We start from the raw sequence: 6,276 nt of genomic DNA, 5'->3' as shown, positions 1-6,276 counted from the left end.
GGTGACTTTGGGGGGTGGCACATTTTCCATGGAGTCCGCTCTGGGCCCTGGTCTAAATAAGACTTCCGATGATAGATGCGGACCCAGCGCTTTCATCCGGCTGTTATGGTAGACGTTGACTGATGGATACGATGGGGTGCTGCTGCGTAGGAATTACTGGTTTTGGTTACTCGTCCCGACACTGCCCTCATGAGCCGAACGTTCTGTAAAACCTCTTGCATGTCCTTTATATGCTGTCTGAGGTTTTTTGCAACAGAGCAATGGGTCTGGCTCAGTGGCTTGGTCTTATGACTTGTTTGCGAAGGCTGTGGTCATCTCCGTATTTGTCCATGGAACGAGGAAAAACGATGTGATGGCTGTCGTCTAACGGCCTCTTGCACGTGGGGAATACGTGACGAACCCGCTTCCAACGCATGCGTTACATTCTTCAAAGCAGCGGTGTGAGGTCACAGGAACCTATAATGACCTAACATAGTAAGATTATCAAAGAGATACCAGTTTTTGATATGATCATAAGAGGGTGGGAGCGGAGGGCACATATTCCCTCAACGTTCCTCCTCATAAAATACAGATCAAACTTCAAACTGGTAAGTTCTCGTTTAATCTTACTATTTTACTTCGGAGTCACGTGAGTGACTACGTGAAGATTTCAAAGCTCTGTGACCTCATGCCGTGGAACGAGTCCATGCTTCACAACTGCCTTGGGTATTGGGAGAGAGCATCATTAGTAATTTTAAAACACACTTATACAAAGAGTTGTGTGGTATAACGAAAAATATAAATTTTTAAAGTTTTTAAATTGAAAATCATAGCCCTGTAACCTTTCGGGCAAATTATATTGTTGAACGTAAAATGGTTTCCCAACACGATGATGGCTCCAAAAACTGGTTTATTATAAAACCTTTGGAAAGTCCTTTCGGATGACCATCCTGCCATTCTGAGGATTTGGTCTGTGGGTACCTCTAGAATTTTTGCTGCGGATGTTGCTGCAGCCCTGGTGAAATGAGAGTTAAAAACATTAGTGTCCATTCCTGCCATCCTCAGGACATATTCGAGCCACCTTGATATAGTTTGGGTCGTGACCCTTTTGTGCGGTTTCTTGTAAGAGATTAACAACGCCATTCCCTGACCTCGAATGCTCTTAGTATATTCTATGTATAGTTGGATGTGTCTTGCTATACACAGTCGTTCGTCATATGGGTATACCATAAATTCAAACACTTGACCCGATGAACCTGGTCTGTTTTGTTTTATTAAATCCTGTATGACAAACACCAGTTTCTCGGGTGAGATGATCAGGGAGTCCAGGCTCAGTTTGCTTAATGACTGGACTCGTTGTGCGGTAACTAACGCCATGAGCATAACCATCTTCATGGTCAGTTCCTGAAGTGACAATGCTGTTATGGGCGACCAGCTCCTCAGCATGTTTAGAACGACACCCACCTCCCAGATTTTGGAGTACCTGGTTTTAGGGGGATTTGCATTGAATATGCCCCTCATGAGTTTTGTTACCAGGGGGTGTGTTCCCACCGTGTGCCGCTCCGTTCCTTGTGATAGGTAATTGGAGAGTGCACTTCTGACACTATTGATGGCACTGTAGCTCCATCGATTATCATAATGGAGGCTTGTTAAAATTCCAATACGGCCAGAATGTTCTTGGCCTTTTGGTCGAGGTTGTTATCCAAGCAGTATATGCCCCATTTCTTGATGGGTCCAAGGTACTGCTTCCGTGTTGATAGTCTTTGTGCAGATGAGATGAGATTCATCGTCCTGTCTGACAGCCCCATGCCGTGTGGTGGGTCTTTCAGACTCTACAAATCAACAAATCCATAGTCTTATTGCATGGATGACTGCCCCCAGTCACTGGATGAATTAATAAATTCGGCTATGTTCATAAGGGAACATGGTTCTAACACCATCCCCTGTATGACCGAATACCATGATTGAGTAGGCCAGTCGGGTACTATGAGAATCCCAGATGCCGAGTCTTGTTGAATTTTTTCCCTAGTACCCGATTGATGAGGCAGAACGGGGGAAATACATCACCCTATGGCTTTGTTTACGTAACAATGCCAAGCTGGTTTTAGAATTTTAGTAAATAATATTGGGGCTGATGTTTGCCCCTTTGGTAAGCTCTATATTGCCAAAGTTCCCCCCATCCAGTTAAATTTCAAATACCGTCTGTGATCCCCTCTGATGGGTACTGTATAGTATGCATATTTTGAGTCAATGCCTGCCATATAGAAACCCAGCTGACACTAATTCTTTATCAGTAATAAGAGTATCCATCTTAAAATGAACATATTGAACGAATGTGTTTAGGGTTGAAAGGTCAATGATAATCCTGCAACCCCCATCTATTTTATTTTTAATAAATATGTTTGATACAAATTCTAATTTTCCATGAAAAGTATGCTCAATCACACCTTTTGTGTACAATTTTTGTAGCACCATGTGGGCTTTAGATTGCTCGGTTTTTGTATGGACAAAATGCCTTTCTGGTGTATGTTGTACTGGGGTTATTGGGATAAGTAAATTCTATCAGATAACCCTGAATACTGCTGAGAATATATGAGTCTGTAGTGATTTTACACCATACATAACTGTAGTATTGCAACCTCCCCTCCCCCACCGTCGTGGGTCCCTTTTTTACAGAAGAACCACACCCACCTACCTCCATGGTTACCGGTGGTTGTGTTATTTCCTTGATTTTTTGAAAAGGGGGGGTTCTCGTTTGATATCTCTTGTTCGGGGTTGTGTGGGAGGTTGAGGCTTCCGCATCTTCCAGGGTGGCCGTCCCTGGCCATACCCTAAAATGGGCTGCTGCGGGTTATATTGATTTCTGGCACTGCCACTGGTATGAGCCACATTTTTATGGTCTTGCATGTGGCTGGTATCGTGCTCCAAAATAGGCCCTTGCGCTGGCCTTGATGAGCCCCAGTGTCTTGGCTTCGTCCACACATGGTTCTTTGTTTGCAAATGGTAGCATATTAGGGGTCCAGTGCTGGCTGAATGGCAGCCTTCCGCATGTAGGTCAGCTCATATTGCATATTGCTAAAACAGAGCTAGTACGTCTTGATGGTCTTTGGTTAACTCTGTTTAGTCCAGGGTGCGGGTGTATGCTGTGATCCCTTCCGTCAATCCCTTTAAGGTTTTCTGGATCTTGAGGTCCTGGTTCCTGATGTTCCTCCCCATATGCTGCCACATGCATTGGTTTACACTGGGCACCTGTAATGCCTCACCGTTGCCAGGTGGCAGATGTCTGGCCAGTCTCTGTAAATATTTCTTGTTGGAGTTTGTGGCCAGACATATAGTTAATACTATTGCCATCCTGGATCCAAGTCTACCCCTGTTTGACTTGGTTTAAAGTAATCAGCCACCATGTCCAGCAGAGTCCCTGCTGTGTTAGGATCATGGGACGCTGTATTACCAGGCTCTGGCCCATCAGGGTCCTGCCTATTCTTTTTTTATAGAGTTAGAGATCTCTAGGGGTCCCGTACGGGGTACCCATGTGGGGCTTACCTCCTGCCCACTGTGGCTAGTCTCCACATCCATGTGACTGCTACTGTGAAGGAGCTCCTTTTTTCCCCCGCTGTTTCCGTCCCCCGTACACACGGGCACTGGTTTGCGGGTTTTCCTCGCCCTACCGCTGTCCGCACCGGTCTTGTATGTAGGTCCACCTCTCCACACGGTCCCGGTACTCACAGGCACCTGTGCTGGCTGCTGTCATGCTGCAGCCACTCGTACCGGCTTCCTCCAGCGTGGGCTAGCGGGTCCACGCCGTCTCCGTACTTCCAGCGCCATGGACCCATCTAATACTTTAACCAAAGGATTAATAAACAGATTTTTATGAAAAAACATAGAAATTAGGTGCAGGAGCAGGCCATTCAGCCCCTCGAGCCTGCACCGCCACTCAATTCAATGGGGTCCGTGGGGTTGTACCCGATTCGTCGGGATTTTGCTGTGTAGCCGGTCAAAACCGGCTCCAACGCTCTCAGCGCTCCTGGCTGCTCGTTTATCTCAGACCGCTGGGACCGACCCCGGTACTCACGGTACTGGTCCCTCGCGGTCGTTGCAGCCGGTCAACCCCACTCCAATGCCCTCAGTTCTGGGCACTCCTGCTTATATGGTCCCTAGATAAGGGACGTATCAGATATTAAACTGATAAGAACAGATACTACACTTGATCTTAGCCAAAAGGCCAAGAAGCGATCTCTGTAACTAAAAACCCGCTGGGACCGACCCCGGTACTCACGGTACTGGTCCCTCGCGGTCGATTGCAGCCGGTCAACCCCACTCCAATGTCCTCAGTTTGTGAGCCTCGGCGCTGGCCGGTAGCGCTGCTTCAAGCCAGACTCGCTTCCAAAGCGAGACTGGCATACTGGCCGAGAAATGAATGTTTTCCCCTGGTGCGGGAGCGAAGTCGGGCACAGGTGTTTTCCCTCTCCGGAAATCGATGTGCCGTTGCTGCTCCTGCCGCTGCCGTTGCTGCTCCTGCCGGCTGCCCGCACTCCGCGGTTCTCCCCCGCCAGCTTTCTGCAGCCTACATGGACCCGGTCCATGTCACCACCTAAAAGGTAAGTGGAAGGAACGCAGAGTCTCTTACCTGCTGTTCCCGACTTTCAATTCTCCCGCTGGTGAACGTCGTTCCCTGCGTGTCCGTTTCGAGCCGCTCGGACCGACCCCGGTGTTCACGGGACTGATCCCTCGCGGCAGTTCCGCAGTCGGTAAACCCCGGCTGTTCCCTCAGCCCTGGCGGCTCCCGGCTGCTCGTAGGGACCCCTTGGACCAACCCCGGTGCTTACCGTTTGAAGAAGGGTTTCGGCCCGAACGTCCCCACTTCCTTTGCTCCATTAGTGCCGCTGCACCCGCTGAGCTTCTCTGTGTACCCCCGGTACTTACAGCACTGGTCCCTGCTCTCTGTCCTCCAGCCTCGGCGCTGGCCGCTAGCGACTGCTCCAAGCCAGTCTCGCTTGAGACTGGCATACTGGACGTCTTTGCTTTGCTTCCCGCCCGGCCGAGAAGTGAATTTTGCCGGTGCGGGAGCGAAGTGGGGCACAGGTTTTTCCTCCAGGAAATTGGTGTGCCGTTGCTGCTGTTGCCGGCTGCCCGCACTCCGCGGTTCTCCCTCGCCAGCCTTCCGCAGCCTTCATGGATCAGGTCCATGTCTCCACCTAAAAGGTAAGTAGAAAGGAACGCAGAGTCTCTTACCTGCTGTTCCCGACTTTCAAATTCTCCCGCTTGGGGAACGTCGTTCCCCCTGTGTGACTCGTTGCAATGCGTGTAGCGATATGACACGCATGCGTTGGAAGCGGGTTCTTCACGTAGTCACTCACGTGACTCCGAAGTAAAATTGGAGAATTCACTGTTCATACCATTGGATTGTAGGCAAGCTAAGCGGAATTTGAGGTGCTGTTCCTGTTTTGTCGAACACTTACGCTTTTTCCGGTTTCTAACCATTTTTACTCCTCGAGCAGATTTTCATCTCTGGTCTTTCTCCAATTATCTGTCTATCAAACACTCCCCTCACCTGTATCCACATCACCTACCAGTCTTTGACTTGTCCATCCTCTTCTGCACACTTCTCCCCACTCACTGCTACCACAATCAGCCTGAAGAAAGGTCCAGACTTGAAACGTCACCTATCCATATTCTCCAGAGATGGTGGTTGGCCTACTGAGTTCCTCCAGCACATTGTCTTATTCCCATATTCTGTTTTGATCATTCTAATTAGGGGGAAGGAACAGTAAGGATGAGGGTTGCTGTCTTAGCGGGAGCCAATGGGACTGATTCAGATGGTGTTTAGTTCCTCTCTTTGTACACACAGATCTAACGCCTACATTCTCGGAGCTCCTGACACAGTGGAGCGAGTACCAATTGTTCCATCTGACAAAATTCTATCGGGAGAGACTGAAACAGGCGATTGAAGAAAGGGTTGAAATTCTCGGCTTCAAGATGAGACAGCAGGGATATTTCAGTGAACAAGAACATGGGGTAAGTGGAAGGAACATGGTGACTTGTGTTTCCTGTCACAGAACTGACGGCATTGGGGGAAGAGGTAATAGTCAAATCGAAAACGGTGTCAATGATCTACAAAAGCATGGTCTAGTAGAACAAAAGAATGGCTCGGTACCAAGTCTGAATGACTTTGTAAATTATATGGAACACAATATGGAGGACAGGTTGTATTTTCAATAAAATAATTAAGATGGGATCCTGCAGTAATAACATCTGCTTCTTTCAAGGCCATAAAGAAGCCAAGATTGAAAAAATAGC

General features: G+C 48.3%; 1 pseudogene; it reads right to left on the bottom strand.

Annotated features, from left to right (window-relative positions):
* Positions 1–4,110: 4,110 nt before the first annotated feature.
* On the bottom strand, positions 4,111–4,213 carry LOC129715576 (U2 spliceosomal RNA; annotated as a pseudogene).
* Positions 4,214–6,276: the final 2,063 nt, after the last annotated feature.

The sequence above is a fragment of the Leucoraja erinacea genome, unplaced genomic scaffold (assembly GCF_028641065.1).
Source record: "Leucoraja erinacea ecotype New England unplaced genomic scaffold, Leri_hhj_1 Leri_1260S, whole genome shotgun sequence".
NCBI classification, from domain to species: domain Eukaryota; kingdom Metazoa; phylum Chordata; class Chondrichthyes; order Rajiformes; family Rajidae; genus Leucoraja; species Leucoraja erinaceus.
This window is presented reverse-complemented; position numbering and strand designations above follow the sequence as displayed.